Below are 19,925 nucleotides of genomic sequence, written 5' to 3' on the forward strand. Positions count from 1 at the left end.
CTCTTAGCTCGCTCTTTACAATCCCTTCGTCAAAAATACCCCAATTATATTCTATATCATTATATGGATGATCTCCTATTGGCAGCTCCTAGTATTGCTGAACGTGATGAATTCTTTTTAAAAGTACAAGAGGCTTTAAGACTATACAATTTGCAAATAGCCCCAGAAAAAATTCAAAAAGACTTTCCTATTTCATATTTAGAGACAATATTAAAACAACATAAAATTAGGCCCCAAAAGTTGCAAATTAAAAGAGATCATCTCAAAACCTTAAATGATTTTCAAAAGTTATTGGTAGATATTAACTGGCTACGCCCAGTACTTGGGATTCCTACTTATCAATTAGGACATTTGTTTTCTACTTTAAAAGGAAATGCAGCTCTGGATAGCTCCCGGACCTTAACCCCATCGGATTTACAGGAACTTCATTTTGTTGAACAACGACTGAATGACGGTTTTTTGACTGACTTACATGCATCTCAACCTATTTCTCTTATCATATTTCATACCCCTTATTCCCCATCTTGTGTAATTGCTCAAGAAGAAGGATTAATAGAATGGGTTTTCTTACCTAACAGTTTTTCCAAAAAATTGACTATATATATGGATAAATTAGCCTTCCTTATACAGAAAGGTCGCTATCGTATTTTACAACTATCAGGATGTAAACCACACCAGATTGTTACTCAGTTAACAACTGCTCAAATATCTCGATGTTTACAATTTAAAGAAAACTGGCAAATTTCTCTTGCTTCATATCCTGGCTCATTTTCTAATCATTATCCATCATCTAAATTGATTGACTTTCTCCGGACTAACACTATGATATCTCTTTCCCCAATTGCAGATGTTCCAGTTAAGGGACCCACTATTTTTACAGATGCAAATAAAAATACTGCTGGATATTGGACCCCGGAAAATTCCAAGGTTTCCCCCACTCATTTTCTTCTGTACAGCCTGCTGAATTGTGGGCTATCTATTTAGTTTTACAAGATTTTCCCCAACTTCCTATTAACATTGTTTCAGATTCTCGATATGCTGTTCTCTCTTGCCTACAGCTGCCTCATGTCTCCCTTCCACTGACTCTTAAAACAGTTATTGATAAATTGTTTTACCAAATACAACAATTGTTTTTGCAGCGTTCAGAGTTAATTTTCTTTACTCACATCCGTGCACATTCTGCCCTTCCTGGACCCTTATCATTCGGAAATGCTACAATTGATGTCTTACTTAATCCTATAGAAGCAGCAAAGCAAGAACATCTCTTACAACATACCAACTCCAAAGGGTTACAAAAGCTCACACTATTACTTGAAAACAAGCTCAAAATATTGTTTATTCTTGTTCCATATGTGCACCCTTTGCTTTGCTCTTTTCCCCACCAGGTGTCAACGTAAGAGGACAACAAGCAAATCAGATATGGCAAATAAATGTAATTTACATTTCTTCTTTCGGACAACAAAAATGTGTGCATCATACTATAGACACTTGCACACATTTTCAATGGGCCACTGCATTACATGCTAAAAAGGCTGACACTGTTATTACTCATTTGTTATCTTATTTTGCAGTTATGGGGTTACCAGTTGAGTTGAAAACTGATAATGCACCTGCTTACCAATCCGCAAAATTAGCTCACTTTTTATCTCAATACCATATAACTCACACTTTTGGTATTCCTTACAATAGTCAAGGGCAAGCTATCATTAAAAGAGCTAATCGTACCTTGTGTGATTATCTTGAAAAAATAAAAAAAGGGGAACAAGAGAGATTTATGAAACCTAAAGACATTCTGAATAAAACCTTACTTACCCTAAATTTTTTAAATGTTTGGAGCAAGGGAAATCTATCAGCACCAGAATTGCATTTTCAAGGGAAAGAAGAGGATAAGAAGATCTTGATTACGCCTATTTGGTATAAATATAAAGAGAAAGGTTGGATCCCAGCATCCTTAATATATTTGGGACGAGGGTATGCTTTCATTTCTGTTGATAATTACAGGTTTTGGACCCTAGCAAGATTGATCAAAATCAACAATGGCTGATCCCCGTGTTCAAAAATTAGAAGAGCTTACTATGCAGAGAAGCCTTACCTCCCGTACAAGGGAAGCAACACCTCCTACATGGGGTCAAATGAAGAGATTGACTCAGAAAGCAGAAAAGACATTAGTGAAGGCGGGGCAACCTCTGAATCCTACCAATCTTTTGCTTGCCATGATGGTGGTTGTGACATGTCAGGTAATTGGTGTATTGGCAGGTAATCATACATATTGGGCATATATACCTAATCCCCCATTAGTAAGAACAGTTTCCTGGGGGGAACCAGAAGTGCAGGTATATACTAATGAGACTGCCTTCTTTCCCCTGCCAGCTTGTGGGGGACTAGAACAACTATCTCATCATAAACAATAATATAATATTAATAATTTGACCATGCAGTGGAAGGTATTCCTTTATGTATAGGGGGACACCCTTTTTGTCTATCCACTAAGGAACGTTCTCATCATTCTTATAATACAAGGGGGGGAAAGTATAATAATTACCATTTTGCTACTTTTACTGTGCTTGTTTCCACCAGGGGATTTAACACCTCAACAAAACTGATAGATATTCATAATGGAAAACACATGTCGCTATGTCCTGTTAACTTTTTTGTTCCTTCTCTAGAATCTTTGGAGTGGGAACATTGCCGAGGTCATCGACCCTTTACGGTCATGAATTATTCTGGGCCCATCATTGTAGATTGGAGTCCAGATTATGGACAATTCTTAGAAAAATGGTCAAATAAACCTTTTAGGTGGCATTGTGCAAATACCACTTTGATGGGTAATGGTAACGAAACAGTTAAATGGCAGCAATTTGCACTTGTCCCTCCTCAATTACAATTGCAAGGATATCCGTACATTCAAGGAGATATTTAAAAACTATGGGTGGTTTCTGGTAATCTCACTATCTGGTCAGGAAATTATACTTTGGACAGTGGTGACTCTTCGGGTCCATTCTATGTTAATTTACATGTTAATAAATCTTATTCCACAATGGCACATGTAAAATGTCCTTTGGCATTGTTATATGGGAATTGGACCTAGAATGATACTGTGGGGTCTATGTTATGTGACTATTGTAATTTAACTCAATGTGTAAATGTCTTGGTAGGAAAAATTTGAAAGACAAGCCTTTAACTCCAATTTCTCGCTAGTAATTGTTAAAGCTCAGACAGAAGTATGGTTGCCTACAAATCTGACTCGGCCGTGGTCAGATTTTTTTGCTGTTTCTCATCTAGTAACCGCTGTACAGACTTTGCTACACCGATCTCAACGTATGCTTGCTGTGGTCATTGCTTCGATTCTCGCAGTCGCATCAGTAACTGCAACAGCAGCTGTAGCAGGCCTTGCGTTACACCAAGGAATTCAAACAGCTGATTTTGTTCGGGACTGGCAAAAAGACTCTCATTTGTTATGGCAACAACAGCGAGATTTGGATGCACAACTTGCTACCGACGTGCTCAATCTTCAAACACACCGTTTCCTGGCTTGGAGATCAATTGGCTGTTTTATCTACACGAAGTGTGTTGAAATGTGATTGGAATTCTTCTGTTTTGTATAACACCTGTACCGTTTAACATGAGCCCTTCAAGGGATTAACCGAGACATATAAATAAAAAGAGTTCTAGATGCCCATCATCTAGAGAGATTCCATCTAGCCCCCAAGAGGTGGCTGGATAGCCAATGACGGGTAAGACCCTCAGAGGAGGGCAACCTAAGACAGGCACAGCCGCAAGAGAGGCTAGCGAGGCTGGAGGTTGGCCGCCTACAGCTTTATGCCTTCCTCTACAAAACATCAATACAAATGTCTCGAGGGCTTAAATAAAATAAAAAAGGGGGAGATGAAGGGTTAATAGGGTAGCAGAGATGTGCCTGCAAACGGGTATCTCTGCTCTGGCTTAGCGTCCTTGCATACGAGGCGTTCTGCCAAAGAGTCTGGACACAGCCTTGAGTTTAATGGTTCCTTGCAAACAAGGGAACATTGCCTTCTTGAGATAAGGAGATGAGGGCTTTGTGCAGACTCTGCAGTAGACAGAGATTTCACTCCCCTTTGCTGTACAATAACATGTATGCACCTGCACTGTACTGAAAAGGCTTATTCTTACAGTCTGGAATTCTGCCTAAGGAGGGCTTTATAATAATAAATGGCAATTAGTTTGCCCAGTTCTTGTCCCTCTGGCCAGAGTGTATGTCTCTTGTGTGTGTCTTGTATGTCTTGTATGTTCTGTGTCATTTCACTCGTAGTAACCAACATGCCTGTCCCTGGCGGGGGATGGTCTGCAGCCGGCTATTTCTGTTCCTTCCTTTGTTCTGTGTGCGGTCCTGGCAGTGTCTTATATTTGAGCTTTTCACGTGGTAGCTATCCCACAGTCTGGTTTGCTAGCCCAAGTTAGTTCGTTCTGGTTACGTGCAGGGCATTCCTGCCTGATTCTTACAAATCTCTGCAGCCCACACCTCCCGTGCTTCCCTGCCCTGCCCCCACTTGTTAGTGGTGGATGCAGGCGTCTGTGCTGCTTTTCTGCTGGGGAAGTTACTGTTGGGCTTGTAATCTGTTGGTTTAAATTATTTATTTATTTTTCCTTCCTGTTATGTTGCCCTCTGTGCTTCCAAGGCTCACCACAGACTCGGCAGGGAGAGTGTTTCCTGGTGTTTGGAAACCTCTCTTCTTAAAATTCCCTTCCCAGGACAGGCTTCCCTTCCTGGGATGGAGCTCCCTCCCCACCTCCTATGTCTCTTTTTTCATCTTTTATATTTTTTCCTACCTGTTTTTGAAGACAATGATCTGCTTTTCTGGGTGCCTGATGTCCTCTGCCAGCATTCAGAAGTTGTTTTGTGGTTTGCTCAGTGTTGAAATGTTCTTTTGAGGAATTTGTGAGGGACAAAGTGCTCTCCCCGTCCTATTCCTCTGCCATCTTAGGACCACCCCTCACCACCTCTTCTTAATATCTTCTGCTTCTGTTAGGTCCAGATCATTTCTGTCCTTTATTGAGCCCATCTTTGCATGAAATGTTTCCTAGGTATCTCTAATTTTCTTGAAGAGATCTCTAGTCTTTCCCATTCAGTTATTTTCCTCTATTTATTTGCATTGATCACTGAAGAAGGCTTTCTTATCTCTTCTTGCTATTTTCTGGAACTCTGCATTCAGATGCCTATATCTTTCCTTTTCTCCTTTGCTTTTCGCCCCTCTTGTTTTCACAGCTATTTGTAAGGCCTCCCCAGACAGCCATTTTGCTTTTTTTGCATTTGTTTTCCATGGGGATGCTCTTCATCCCTGTCTCCTGTACAAGGATTCATGGTCCTGACATTCCAGGTTTCTATGCAATATTACTCTTTATAGCCTCAGACCTTACTTCTATCACCAGTCACATCCAAAACTGGGTATTGTTTTCACTTTGGCTCCATCCCTTTATTCTTTCTAGAGTTATTTCTCCACTGATCTCCAGTAACATATTGGGCACTTGCTGACCAGGGGAATTCCTCTTTCAGTATCCTATCATTTTGCCTTTTCATATTGTTCGTGTGTTTCTCGAGGCAAGAATACTGAATAGTTTGCCATTCCCTTCTCCAGTAGACCACATTCTGTCAGACCTCTCCACCATGGCACACCCGTCTTGGGTTGCCCTGCAGGCATGGCTTAGTTTCATTGAGTTAGACAAGGCTGTCGTCCTAGTGTGATTAGATTGACTAGTTTTCTGTGAGTATGGTTTCAGTGTGTCTGCCCTCTGATGGCCTCTTGCAACACCTACCATCTTACTCGGGTTTCTCTTATCTTGGGCGTGAGGTGTCTCTTCATGGCTGCTCCAGCAAAGTACAGCTGCTGTTCCTTACCTTGGACGAGGGGTATCTCCTTACCGCCACTGTTCCTGACCTTCAAAATGGGATAGCTCCTCTAGGCCCTCCTGTGCCTGCTCAGCCACCGCTCCTCGGGTTGTGCGTCCCAGCCTCTGGCCCTGGCCTCAGGCGTGGGTTGCTCCTCCCAGCTGCTGCCCCTGGCCTTGAGCTCGGGGTGGCTCCTCAGGGTCACTGCCCCTGGCCTCGGGCACGAGGTGGCTTCTCCCGGCCGCCCCTGACCTCGGACATGGGGTGTCTCCTCCTGGCCGCCACTGGCCTCGGATGCTGGGTAGCTCCTCCTGGCCGCCGCTATGACCTCGGACACGGGGTAGCTCCTCTTGGCCGCTGCCCCTGACCTTGGGTGTGGGGTGGCTCCTCCCGGCCGTTCCTGCACCATCACAGCCTGACACTCTAGGCCGCTCTCCCTGACTTCAGACGTGGGGTAGCTCTCAGCCACGCTTAGTGTGCTGGCCTGCCGCCGCTGCCTGGCCTTAGTGCACTGGCCTGCCGCTGCCACCTGTGCTTAAGCATTATTTAAACTCAGTATTGTATTATACATTACATGAGGCACATAACATTAGGCATCTACCCTAAAGCAATTCAGTGGACAAATAAGACTCTATGAAAGGCGATAAAATTTAGTATGAATCTTGAGAAGTATAAATATTTTTCAAAGGCAGAGAGGAGAGAATGCTGTTTTAGGCAGAGTAATTATGATGTACTAAGCGTGGAGAGAGATGAAAATGAATTCACAAATGTACATAAGTATATATTATCTGCAATTATTTTGGATTTTAGTAAATACTGAACACTTCTTGTGGGAAAACAAATTGGTACACATATAAGGTAAAATAGTTTTTCAATATGTACAGGGTCATTAAAGTATATATATATGATATTTAGAAAAATATCATATACATAATATATGATATTATATATATATATAAAATAATCTGTAAAACACACAAAACTTTGCACACCTCAAAAATTTGTCTCCTCTTTTGTTTCCTCCACAACTCATAAGACCTATTGGTTCTACTACATGATATGAGTATTATAGGTACATATAATTTACATATCATATATTAAAATTATTTTCCATTCTCTATCCCCACTCTCTAGTCCAAACCACCATAAACTTTACCTTAGACAATTCTAATAGTTTCCTAATAGGTTTCTCTGCTTTTTTTCTATTTTCAACCAATTCACTACACTATAGTGGAATTTTTTTTTTTTTTTTTTTTTTTTTTTTTTTGCTGTAGAAGTCAGATGATGTTACTCTTCTTATTAAAAGTCTTCAATAATGTTTCATCACACTAGGAAAAATACATACTCCTTAATAGGACTTATAAAACCACACTTGACCTAACATTTGCTTACCTTGTCAATTTTATTTCAAGTTTCTCTCCCCACAAGTACCTAAGCTTTACCTATACTATGTCTTTGACTCTCTCAAACTTACAAGTTCTTTATCACCTTTAAGGTCTTCATGTAATGTTTCTTTTTCTCACAAAATTCTTATCTACACACCAACCACTCTGTTCCTTGAAACACACACACACACATACATACATTGTTCCCAAGTCTAACTCCTTCTCATCATTCAAATCTAGGTGTAAATATTACCTCCTCATAATGGCTTCCTTAACTATCTTAGTTAAAGCAGTCCTACTACCAATTCCTTGGTCTACATAAGTCTGGTCCTTTTCTTTATAAGACTCATTACATTTTAAAATTGTGTATTTATTTCTTTACTTAGTTATTGTCTATCCCTACAGAAGGGAACTGGCATGATTTGTACACCAACTTTTACCCATGGATTGTACATGAATCTTATACATAGTAAGCACTCAGTAAGAAATTGTTTCATGAAATAATATACAAGAACATTTATTGTTGAAATATGTATAATATCATATGTGAAACAGAAAAAAAAATACAAAAAAGAAATAGAAAAAAAATGTCCAATGATAAAAAAAAAAACTGCTTAATGAACTATGAAATTGAAGAAAGTGGAGAAAACCACTAGACCATTCAAGTATGACCTAAAGCAAATCACTTAGGACTATACAGTGGAAGCGAGAAATAGATTTAAGGGACTAGATCTGATAGACTAAGTGCGTGATGAATTATAGATGGAGGTTTGTGACATTGTACAGGAGACAGGAATAAAGACCATCCCAAAGAAAAATAAATGATAAAAAGCAAAATGGTTGTCTGAGGAGGCCTTACAAATAGCTGTGAAAAGAAGAGAAGCAAAAAGCAAAAGAGTAAGGGAAAGATATACCCATTTGAATGCAAAGTTCCAAACAAGAGCAAGGAGAGATAGGAAAGACTTCCTCAGTGATCAATGCAAATAATAGATGAAAACAACAGAATGGGAAAGACTAGAGAACTCTTCAAGAAAATTAGAGATACCAAGGGAACATTTCATGCAAAGATGGGCTCAATAAAGGACAGAAATGGTATGGACCTTACAGAAGCAGAAGATATTAGGAAGAGGTGGTAAGAATATACAGAAGAACTGTATGAATAAGATCATCACATCCCAGATAATCACTATGGTGTGATCACACACCTAGAGCCAGACATCCTGGAATGTGAAGTCAAGTGGGCCTTAGGAAACATCAGTACTAACAAAGCTAGTGGAGGTGATGAAATTCCAGGTGAGCTATTTCAAATCCTGAAAGATGATGCTGTGAAAGTGCTGCACTCAATATGCCAGCAAATCTGGACAACTCAGCAGTGGCCACAGGACTGGAAAAGGTCAGTTTTCATTCCAATCCCAAAGAAAGGCAATGCCAAAGAATGCTCAAGCTACCACACAATTGCACTCATCTCACATGCTAGTAAAATAATGCTCAAAATTCTCCAAGCCAGACTTCAGCAATACGTGAACTGTGAACTTCCAGATGTTCAAGCTCGTTTTAGAAAGGGCAGAGGAATAAAAGATCAAGTTGCTAACATCTGCTGGATCATGGAAAAAGCAAGAGCGTTCCAGAAAAAAAAAAACAAAAACACAACATATATTTCTGCTTTATTGACTATGCCAAAGCCTTTGATCGTGTGGATCACAATAAACTGTGGAAAATTCTGAAACAGATGGGAATACCAGACCACTTGACCTTCCTCTTGAGAAATCTGTATTCAGATCAAGAAGCAACAGTTAGAGATGGACATGGAACAACAGACTGGTTCCAAATAGGAAAAGGAGTACGTCAAGGCTGTATATGGTCACCCTGCTTATTTAACTTATATGCAGAGTACATCATGAGAAACTCTGGGCTGGAAGAAGCACAAGCTGGAATCAAGATTGCAAAGACAAATATCAATAACCTCAGATATGCAGATAACACCAACTTTATGGCAGAAAGTGAAGAACTAAAGAACCTCTTGATGAAAGTGAAAGAGAAGAGTGAAAAAGTTGGCTTAAAGCTCAGCATTCATAAAACTAAGATTATGGCATCTGGTCCCATCAATTCATGGCAAATAGATGGGGGAAACAGTGGAAAAAATGGCTGACTTTATTTTTCATGGCTCCAATATCACTGCAGATGGTGATTGCAGCCATGAAATTTAAAGACCCTTACTCCTCTGAAGGAAAGTTATGACCAGCTTAGACAGAATATTAAAAAGGAGGGACATTATTTTGTCAACAACGGTCTGTCTAGTCAAGGCTATGGTTTTTCCAGTGGTCATGTGTGGATGTGAGAGTTGGACTATAAGGAAAGCTGAGGGCAGAAGAATTTATGCTTTTGAACTGTGGTGTTGGAGAAGACTCTTGAGATTTCCTTGGACTGCAAGGATATCCAACAAGTCCATCCTAAAGGAGATTAGTTCTGGGTGTTCATTGGAAGGACTGATGTTGAAGCTGAACCTCCAATACTTTGGCAAACTGATGCAAAGAGCTAACTCATTGGAAAAGACCCTGATGCTGGGAAAGATTGAGGGCAGGAGGAGAAGGGGACGACCGAGGATGAGATGGCTGGCTGGCATCACTGACTCGATGGACGTGAGTCTGAGTGAACTCCGGAAGTTGGTGATGGACAGGGAGGCCTGGCGTGCTGCGATTCATGGGGTCGGAAAGAGTCGGACATGACTGTGCAACTGAACTGAACTGAACTGACCTGCATGAATTATGCTATAAATATAAGGTAAAATATGTGCAGTTATTAAAACATAGCTCCTCTACGCTTTCCTGTGCCTGTGCAGCCACCGCTTCTCTGGTTGCTCCTCCCGGCTGCTGGCTCTGGCCTCAGGCGTGGGTGGCTCCTCCCAGCTGCTGCCCCTGACCTCAGGCTCGGGGTGGCTCCTCAGGGTCACTGCCCCTGGCCTTGGGCGCGAGGTGGCTTCTCCCGGCCACCCCTGACCTCGGACGTGGGGTGTCTCCTCCCATCTGCTGCCCCTGACCTCGGACATGGGGTGTATCCACCAGGCTGCCCCTGAGCTCGGACGCAGGGGTATCTCATCCCGGCCACTGCCCTTGACCTCGGACGTGGAGTATCTCCTCCCGGCCGCAGCCCCTGACCTCGGACACGGGGTAACTCCTCCCGGGCGCCACTGACACACACAGGGTAGCTCCTCTCAGCCACCGCCCATGACCTTGGACACTGGGTAGCTCCTCTTGGCTGTTCCTGTACCGTCGCAGCCTGGCACTCTAGGCCGCTGCCCCTGACCTCGAACGTAGGGTAGCTCCTCTCGGCCATGTTTCTGCGCTTAAGTGTGCGGGCTCACAACTGCCTGCAGCCTTTGGATATGGAATGAAGCAGGGCAAAGACTAATAGAGTTTTGCCAAGAAAATGCAATGGTCATAGCAAACACCCTCTTCCAACAACACAAGAGAAGACTCTACACTTGGACTTCACCAGACGGTCAAAACTGAAATCAGATTGATTATATTTTTTGCAGCCAAAGATGGAGAAGCTCTATACAGTCTACAAAAACAAGACTGGGAGCTGACTGTGGCTCAGATCATGAACTCCTTATTACCAAATTCAGACTCAAATAGAAGAAAGTAGGGAAAACTGCTAGACCATTCAGGTATGACCTAAATCAAATCCCTTATGATTATACAGTGGAAGTGAGAAATAGATTTAAGGGCCTAGATCTGATAGACAGAGTGCCTGGTGAACTCTGGAATGAGGTTCACGACATTGTACAGGAGACAGGGATCAAGACCATCCCCATGGAAAAGAAATGCAAAAAAACAAAATGGCTGTCTGGGGAGGCCTTACAAATAGCTGTGAAAAGAAGAGAAGTGAAAAGCAAAAGAATAAGGGAAAGATATACCCATTTGAATGCAGAGATGCAAAGAATAGCAAGAAGAGATAAGAAAGCCTTCTTCAGAGATCAATGCAAAGAAATATAGGAAAACAACAGAATGGGAAAGACTAGAGATCTCTTCAAGAAAATTAGAGATACCAAGGGAACATTTCATGCAAAGATGGGCTTGATAAAGGACAGAAATGGTCTGGACCTAACAGAAGCAGAAGATATTAAGAAGACGTGGCAAGAATACACGGAAGAACTGTACAACAAAGATCTTCACTACCCAGATAATCATGATGATGTGATCACTAATCTAGAGACATCTTGGAATGTGACGAAGAGTGGGGCTTAGAAAACATCACTACAAACAAAGCTAGTGTAGGTGATGGAATGCCAGTTGAGCTCTTTCAAATCCTGAAAGATGATGCTGTGAAAATGCTGCATTCATATGCCAGCAAATTTGGAACACTCAGCAGTGGCCACAGGACTGGAAAAGGTCAGTTTTCATTGCAATCCCAAAAAAAGGCAATGTAAAAGAATGCTCAAACTACCGCACAATTGCACTCATCTCACATGCTAGTAAAGTAATACATAAAATTCTCCAAACCAGGCTTCAGCAATACATGAACCATGAAATTCCATATGTTCAAGCTGGTTTTAGAAAAGGCAGAGGAACCAAAGATCAAATTGCCAACATCCGCTGGATCATGGAAAAAGCAAGAGTGTTCCAGAAAAACATCTATTTCTGCTTTATTGACTATGCCAAAGCCTTTGACTGTGTGGATCACAATAAACTGTGGAAAACTCTGAAAGTGATGTGAATACCAGCCCACCTAACCTGCCTCTTGAGAAATCTGTATGCAGGTCAGGAAGCAACAGTTAGAACTGGACATGGAACAACAGACTGGTTCCAAATAGGAAAAGGAGTATGTCAAGGCTGTATATTGTCACCTTGCTTATTTAACTTCTATGCAGAGTACATCATGAGAAACGCTGGACTGGAAGAAACACAAGCTGGAATCAAGATTGCGGGGAGAAATATCAATCACCTCAGATATGCAGATGACACCACCCTCATGGCAGAAAGTGAAGAGGAACTCAAAAGCCTCTTGATAAAAGTGAAAGAGGACAGCGAAAGAGTTGACTTAAAGCTCAACATTCAGAAAACGAAGATCATGGCATCTGGTCCCATCATTTCATGGGAAATAGATGGGGAAACAGTGGAATCAGTGGCAGACTTTATTTTTTTAGGCTCCAAAATCACTGCAGATGGTGACTGCAGCCATGAAATGAAAAGACACTTACTCCTTGGAAGAAAAGTTATGACCAACCTAGATAGCTTATTCAAAAGCAGAGACATTACTTTGCCGACTAAGTTCTGTCTAGTCAAGGCTATGTTTTTCCCTGTGGTCATGTATGGATGTGAGAGTTGGACTGTGAAGAAGGCTGAGCGCCGAAAAATTGATGCTTTTGAACTGTGGTGTTGGAGAATACTCTCGAGAGTCCCTTGGACTGCAAGGATATCCACCCAGTCCATTCTGAAGGAGATCAGCCCTGGGATTTCTTCAGAAGGAATGATGCTAAAGCTGAAGCTCCAGTCCTTTGGACACCTCATGCGAACAGTTGACTCATTGGAAAAGACTCTGATGCTGGGAGGGATTGGGGGCAGGAGGAGAAGGGGACGACTGAGGATGAGATGGCTGGCTGGCATCACTGACTCGATGGACGTGAGTCTGAGTGAACTCCGGGAGTTGGTGATGGAGAGGGAGGCCTGGCGTGCTGCAATTCATGGGGTCGCAAAGAGTTGGACACAACTGCATGACTGAACTGAACTGAACTGATAACCATATATATGCACAAAACTGTCATAGCGACAGTCCCTTCTTAGGGGCAGTTTGAGCCCTCATTAAAGTCCAGAGCATAAAATCGCCCCAAATACAATTAAACTTCTAGAGCAGCCTGGCAAGGACTTTAAAATAAGTATTCTGAGGATTCTCAGCAAGAGCTCTGAAGAAACAGTATTCATAAAAAATCAAACAATAAAATATTTCTCATTAGCTTATAAAAAAATAAAAAAAAATAAAACTATGGGTAAAACTTTAAACCAACTGCATTATTTTTCCTGAGTTAGCTTATACAGATGGCTCTTATTAATGTCATTAGCCTTTTTAACTTTTTTTGAAGATTGGGGTCTCCAGGAACAATGTGATTGCTATTTTAATCCTAGAGCTTTTGACACCTCTTGAGTTACAGCAGCTTTAAAGATGGATCCACTGTAACTCTGAATTTTAAAGTTTAAGATCCCACTTACATCATGAGAAATCAGTACAGTAAGATCTGTTCAATTTCTGAACTTCAGGCTTTAGTGGATACTTCTTTAGATGTGGAAATAGGTGAATGTCTTTGAGCTTGATAATGACAGGAACAGCATTTTGTGTTTTACCCACAGTTTTTACATCAGTCCACACTCTAGGATTTGCAGTTTGTTTAACTAATGGGAGAGAAAGAGAAGGCTCCATATTCATAAAAAACAGGCCTGGACCTTGATCAGTATATCCCTCCCCAGAAGGGGTGAGGGAGACTCTGGCATGATCAGAAACTTGTCTGAAAATAGCACAGAGTCCCAGTTGCAGCTTTAAGGACAACTGAAATAATAGCGTTTGGCTCAGCCAGACAGTTCCATTATGGTAGTGGACTAGGGGGAAAGTGGATCAGGGGCTTCAGTGAGCACAGAGAAAGTTGTCCCCGTGTCCAAAAAAAACAACTGATTGGCCCCCCAGAGTTGTTAATACTCTGGATTCTCACGTGTAATTAGGATGGGAGCTTTTGTGGGGACCCCCAGGCACTTCAGTCCTGATTGCCTTCAGAGTCCAACCCCTGGGGCCTATTCCTTGGAGGGCAGTCTCTCCTCAGGTATGGTCCTTTACAAACTGGACATGGAGCCGGGAGCGGCTTAGATGCCTGAGGACAATCCTGCTAGAGATGCCCATCCTTTCCACGGTAAAAACAAGTCCCTCCCTTTTCACCTGGGTCCCTTGGGACTCTTTTCCTCAGGCTGTTTCAGAGCCAATTGAGCAGCAGTGCTGAGTTTCAGTCTTTTGCCTGGTTCTTTGTTTTTGTTTTTGTATATTTTCATCCTAATATTCTCTACCATAATATACTGTCCAAGCCAGCTGCTAAGAGTTGTTTTTTTTTTTTTTTTTTAAGACTGATTTGGTACAAACACCTGTTTTCATAACTCATGGCAGATATCCGGAGCCTACTGAGTGAGAAATCTATCTTTTGAGATCATCCCTCCCTCTATAATTTCAGGATCAACATCAGGAAACTCTCAGAGAGCCTCCCATAGTCTATACTAGGGATCTATCAGGAGCTTTCTTCTCTCCCTTTTCTATGTCAGCCAACTTAGCATAGTTTAAAGTTTTAATGATCACTCACTTGAGTCCTTCAAGAATCCATCTGACAAAGCAGCTCTGCTATGGGAACTGCTTGGCTCCCAGTACGGAGGACTATGTCTTGTTCCCTCTTTCCCCTTGTCTCACATTCAAGCCATTCATGTCCAAAAATAGTAGCTTCCCCCAAAACTCAAGTTTTTGAGTCAGGAGTTAGCATGTGTTTCAAGACATACATTATGTCTCTCCAAGTAAGGTAATAAAATATTTAGTCCTGTCAAGGCTTCTATGTACTTTTTGGGTCCTCTAAATAGTCTTGACCACAATTGGGACTGTTATAATTTCTACTGAGACTGAGGCAACCCATTCTGGAAGGGTGCCCTAATTCTCAGTCTGTTCAGTTGGGAACCCTGAATACAGGGGCAAAGTAAGAGGACAGAAGGGAGCTGAAGGTTTCATATCCAAATCTCACCCCTAGGACATAAATCTGGCATGTCTTGCAGAGAGATAAAGAGCAACACATATCTCACTTCTACCAATTTTGCTTATTTTCTACAGAACTTCTCTGGTTGTAAAGCTGTATTGTAATTAAGACACCCTTCAGCTGGCCAGCGTCCCCCATCTTCCAAAGGATACTGTGGCCATTCAGTATCACAGAAGAAGATCAGGCATGTCTTTTTTAACTCTAGGGGTCATACTTGTCCCAGTTTTTGTTGTTGTTGTTGTTTAATATATCTTAAAGTAGTGGTTCTGAAACTGTTAGCTCCCATCTGTAAGAGAGAAAAAAGTGGCATCCACAGCCATAGTGTTTTTTTTTTTTTTTTTTCCACCAGAGGCATCCCTTCCTGCTCTGTATGGGGGTGTAGACAGACTTTCCACCAAAGCTTTCCTTCCCTGGTCGGACTTAGTCTGTTTCTTAGTGATGCAAGTGCATTTCTCATCCCTCCCAGTTCTACCACTGAGGCAAGGTGGAGATGCACCAAGGGTAGACCTGATGACATCTCAGACTGATTTATTTCCATACCACCAAGACCTTTGTTTGATTTGCCCTTTTTCTCTGATGTCACCCAGCGTGGAGTACAGTAGCTTTCCCAGGATATTTCCAAGCTAGGACTACTAGGGGAAGCATCTGTGTTCCATGTGCCTGTGCACGTTTCCAAGTACAGTCCTGACTGCAATAGAAGCATTGAGTTATAAAGGGATGAACAAAAATAACAACAACAACAAAAACCCAAGGTGTTTCCTCTAAGTGTCGTCACACCAGTATATGTGATACCAAAAGGGTCAGTCAGCGAGCAGGAAAGTGATTTTTGCCTTTCAGCTACTAGGGCCAATCCTTGCAGTTCATTCCCACACAGATTCCACAAAGGAATATTTAAGGAGTTGAGAAAAAAAGCCATCAGAGAGCCTCCTCTGATCCAGTAACAGCACTACAAAAGGAAGAAGCCCACTGTACTTCCAATCTAACCAGATTCTGAAATTGACCACCTCATGAGAAGGGTTGACTCATTGGAAAACACTCTGATGCTGGGAGGGATTGGGAGCAGGAGGAGAAGGTGACGACCGAGGATGAGATGGCTGGATGGCATCACGGATTCGATGGGCGTGAGTCTGAGTGAACTCCTGGAGATGGTGATGAACAGGGTGGCCTGGCATGCTGCGATTCATGGGGTCGCAAAGAGTCAGACACGACTGAGTGACTGAATTGAACTGATCCTCAAAAACATCATGGTCACCAGAAATGCTTCTATCCACATAGATCAGAGACATAGCCTTGCATGAGACTCATTTTCAGGTTTCTGGTCGTAGAGGCAGACAGCCAAGAGAGTGACCTTTAATTTGAGAGACGTTCCTAGAGCTAGGGCTCCACATTGCTCTGAAACATGCTTTTGTAACTTTCGGGTCCTAGCAAGGCTAGGTCCTTCCATACATAGGGTCTAAGTAAAAATTCATAGTAAGAGCATGGATCACTTTCCCTTGAAAGTCTGTAATATGATAGATTATGTTCAGTTCAGTTCACTCACTCAGTCGTGTTGGACTCCTTGCGACCCCATGAATCACAGCACGCCAGGCCTCCCTGTCAATCACCAACTCCAGGAGTTCACTCAGACTCACGCCCATCGAGTCCGTGATGCCATCCAGCGATCTCATCCTCGGTCGTCCCCTTCTCCTCCTGCCCCTAATCCCTCCCAGCATCAGAGTCTTTTCCAATGAGTCAACTCTTTGCATGAGTTGGCCAAAGTACTGGAGTTTCAGCTTCAACATCATTCCCTCCAAAGAAATCCCAGGGTTGATCTCCTTCAGAATGGACTGGTTGGATCTCCTTGCAGTCCAAGGGATTCTTAAGAGTCTTCTCCAACACCACAGTTGAAAAGCATCAATTCTTCGGCGCTCAGCCTTCTTCACAGTCCAACTCTCACATCCATACATGACTACTGGAAAAATCATAGCCTTGACTAGATGGATCTTAGTCGGCAAAGTAATGTCTCTGCTTTTGAATATACGATCTAAGTTGGTCATAACTTTTTTTCCAAGGAGCAAGCGTGTTTTAATTTCATGGCTTCCATCACCATCTGCAGTGATTTTGGAGCCCTCCCCCCCAAAAAATAAAGTCTGCCACTGATTCCACTGTTTCCCCATCTATTTCCCATGAAGTGAGGGGACCGGATGCCATGATCTTCGTTTTCTGAATGTTGACCTTTAAGCCAACTTTTCCATTCTCCTCTTTCACTTTCATCAAGAGGCTTTTTAGTTCCTCTTCACTTTCTGCCATAATGGTGGTGTCATCTGCATATCTGAGGTGATTGATATTTCTCCTGGCAATCTTGATTCCAGCTTGTGTTTCATCCAGTCCAGCGTTTCTCATAATGTACTCTGCATAGAAGTTAAATAAGCAAGGTGACAATATACAGCCTTGACATACTCCTTTTCCTATTTGGAACCCGTCTGTTGTTCCATGTCCAGTTCTAACTGTTGCTTCCTGACATACATACGGATTTCTCAAGAGTCAGGTTAGGTGGTTTGTTATTCCCATCTCTCTCAAAATCTTCCACAGTTTACTGTGATCCATGCAGTCAAAGGCTTTGGCATAGTCAATAAAGCAGAAATAGATTTTTTTTTTTTTGGAACTCTCTTGCTTTTTTCCATGATCCAGCAGATGTTGGCAATTTGATCTCTGGTTCCTCTGCATTTTCTAAAACCAGCTTGAAAATCAGGAAGTTCACAGTTCACATATTGCTGAAGCCTGGCTTGGAGAATTTTGAGCATCACTTTACTAGAATGTGAGATGAGTGCAATTGTGGGGTAGTTTGAGCATTTTTTCGCATTGCCTTTCTTTGGGATTGCAATGAAAACTGACCTTTTCCAGTCCTGTGGCCACTACTGAGTTTTCCAGAATGCTGGTATATTGAGTGCAGCACTTTCACAGCATCATCTTTCAGGATTGGAAACACCTCAACTGGAATTCCATCACCTCCACTAGCTTGATTGATAGTGTTGCTTTGTAAGGCCCACTTGACTTCACATTTCAAGATGTCTGCCTCTAGATGAGTGATCACACCATCATGATTATCTGGGTCGTAAAGATTTTTTTGTACAGTTCTTCTGTGTATTCTTGACACCTCTTCTCAATATCTTCTGCTTCTGTTAGGTCCAGACCATTTCTGTCGTTTATCAAGCTCATCTTTGCATGAAATGTTCCCTTGGTATCTCTAATTTTCTTGAAGAGATCTCTAGTCTTTCCCATTCTGTTGTTTTCCTATATTTCTTTGCATTGATCCCTGAAGAAGGCTTTCTTATCTCTTCTTGCTATTTTCTGGAACTCTACATTCAGATGCTTATATTTTTCCTTTTCTCCGTTGCTTTTCACCTCTCTTCTTTTCACAGCTATTTGTAAGGCCTCCCCAGACAGCCATTTTGCTTTTTTGCATTTATTTTCCATGGGGATGGCTTGATCCCTGTCTCCTGTACAATGTCATGAACCTCATTCCAGAGTCCATCAGGCACTCTGTCTATCAGATCTAGGCCCTTAAATCTATTTCTCACTTCCACTGTATAATCATAAGGGGTCTGATTTAGGTCATACCTGAATGATCTAGTGGTTTTCCCTGCTTTCTTCAATTTGAGTCTGAATTTGGTAATAAGGAGTTCATGATCTGAGCCACAGTCAGCTACAGGTCTTGTTTTTGTTGGCTGTATATAGTTTCTCCATCTTTGGCTGCAAAGAATATAATCAATCTGATTTCAGTGTTGACTATCTGGTGATGTTCATGTGTAAAGTCTTCTCTTGTGTTGTTGGAAGAGGGTGTTTGCTATGACCAGTGCATTTTCTTGGCAAAACTCTATTAGTCTTTGCCCTGCTTCATTCCACATTCCAAGGCCAAATTTGCCTGTTACTCCAGGTGTTTCTTGACTTCCTACTTTTGCATTCCAGTCCCCTATAATGAAAAGGACATATTTTCTGGGTGTTAGTTCTGAAAGGTCTTGTAGCTCTTCATAAAACTGTTCAAATTCAGCTTCTTCAACATTACTGGTTGGAACATAGACTTAGAAAACTGTGAAATTGAATGGTTTGCCTTGGAGACAAACAGAGATTATTCTGTCATTTTTGAGATTGCATCCAAGTACTGCATTTCGGACTCTCTTGTTGACCATGATGTCTACTCCATTTCTTCTGAGGGATTCCTGCCCGCAGTAGTAGATGTAATGGTCATCTGAGTTAAATTCACCCATTCCAGTCCATTTTAGTTCACTGATTCTTAGAATGTCAACGTTCACTCTTGCTATCTCTTTTTTGACCACTTCCAATTTGCCTTGATTCATGGACCTGACATTCCAGGTTCCTATGCAATATTGCTCTTTACAGCATTGGACCTTTCTTCTATCAGCAGTCACATCCACAGCTGGGTATTGTTTTTGCTTTGACTTCATCCCTTCATTCTTTCTGGAGTTATTTTTCCACTATCTCTAGTAGCATATTGGGCACCTATTGACCTGGGGAGTTCCTCTTTCAGTATCCTATCATTTTGCCTTTTCATACTGTTCATGGGGTTCTTGAGGCAAGAATACTGAAATGGTTTGCCATTCCCTTCTCCAGTGGACAACATTCTGCCAGACCTCTCCACCATGACCCGCCTGTCTTGGGTTGCCCTGCAGGCACAGCTTGGTTTCATTGAGTTAGACAAGGCTGTGGTCCTAGTGTGATTAGTTTGACCAGTTCTCTGTGAGTATGGTTTCAGTGTGTCTGCCCTCTGATGCCCTCTTGCAATGCCTACTTTCTTACTCGGGTTTCTCTTACCTTGGGTGTGGGATATCTCTTCATGGCTGCTCCAGTAAAGTACAGCTGCTGCTCCTTACCTTGGACGAGGGGTATCTCCTTACCACCACTGTTC

General features: G+C 42.0%; 1 pseudogene; it reads left to right on the forward strand.

Moving 5' to 3' along the window:
• The first annotated feature begins 2,036 nt into the window (after positions 1–2,036).
• The window catches only part of LOC128069507 (ubiquitin carboxyl-terminal hydrolase 44-like), an 89,891-nt pseudogene continuing 72,002 nt past the window's right edge, over positions 2,037–19,925 (forward strand).

The sequence above is a fragment of the Budorcas taxicolor genome, chromosome X (genome assembly GCF_023091745.1).
Source record: "Budorcas taxicolor isolate Tak-1 chromosome X, Takin1.1, whole genome shotgun sequence".
Classification (NCBI taxonomy): Eukaryota; Metazoa; Chordata; class Mammalia; order Artiodactyla; family Bovidae; genus Budorcas; species Budorcas taxicolor.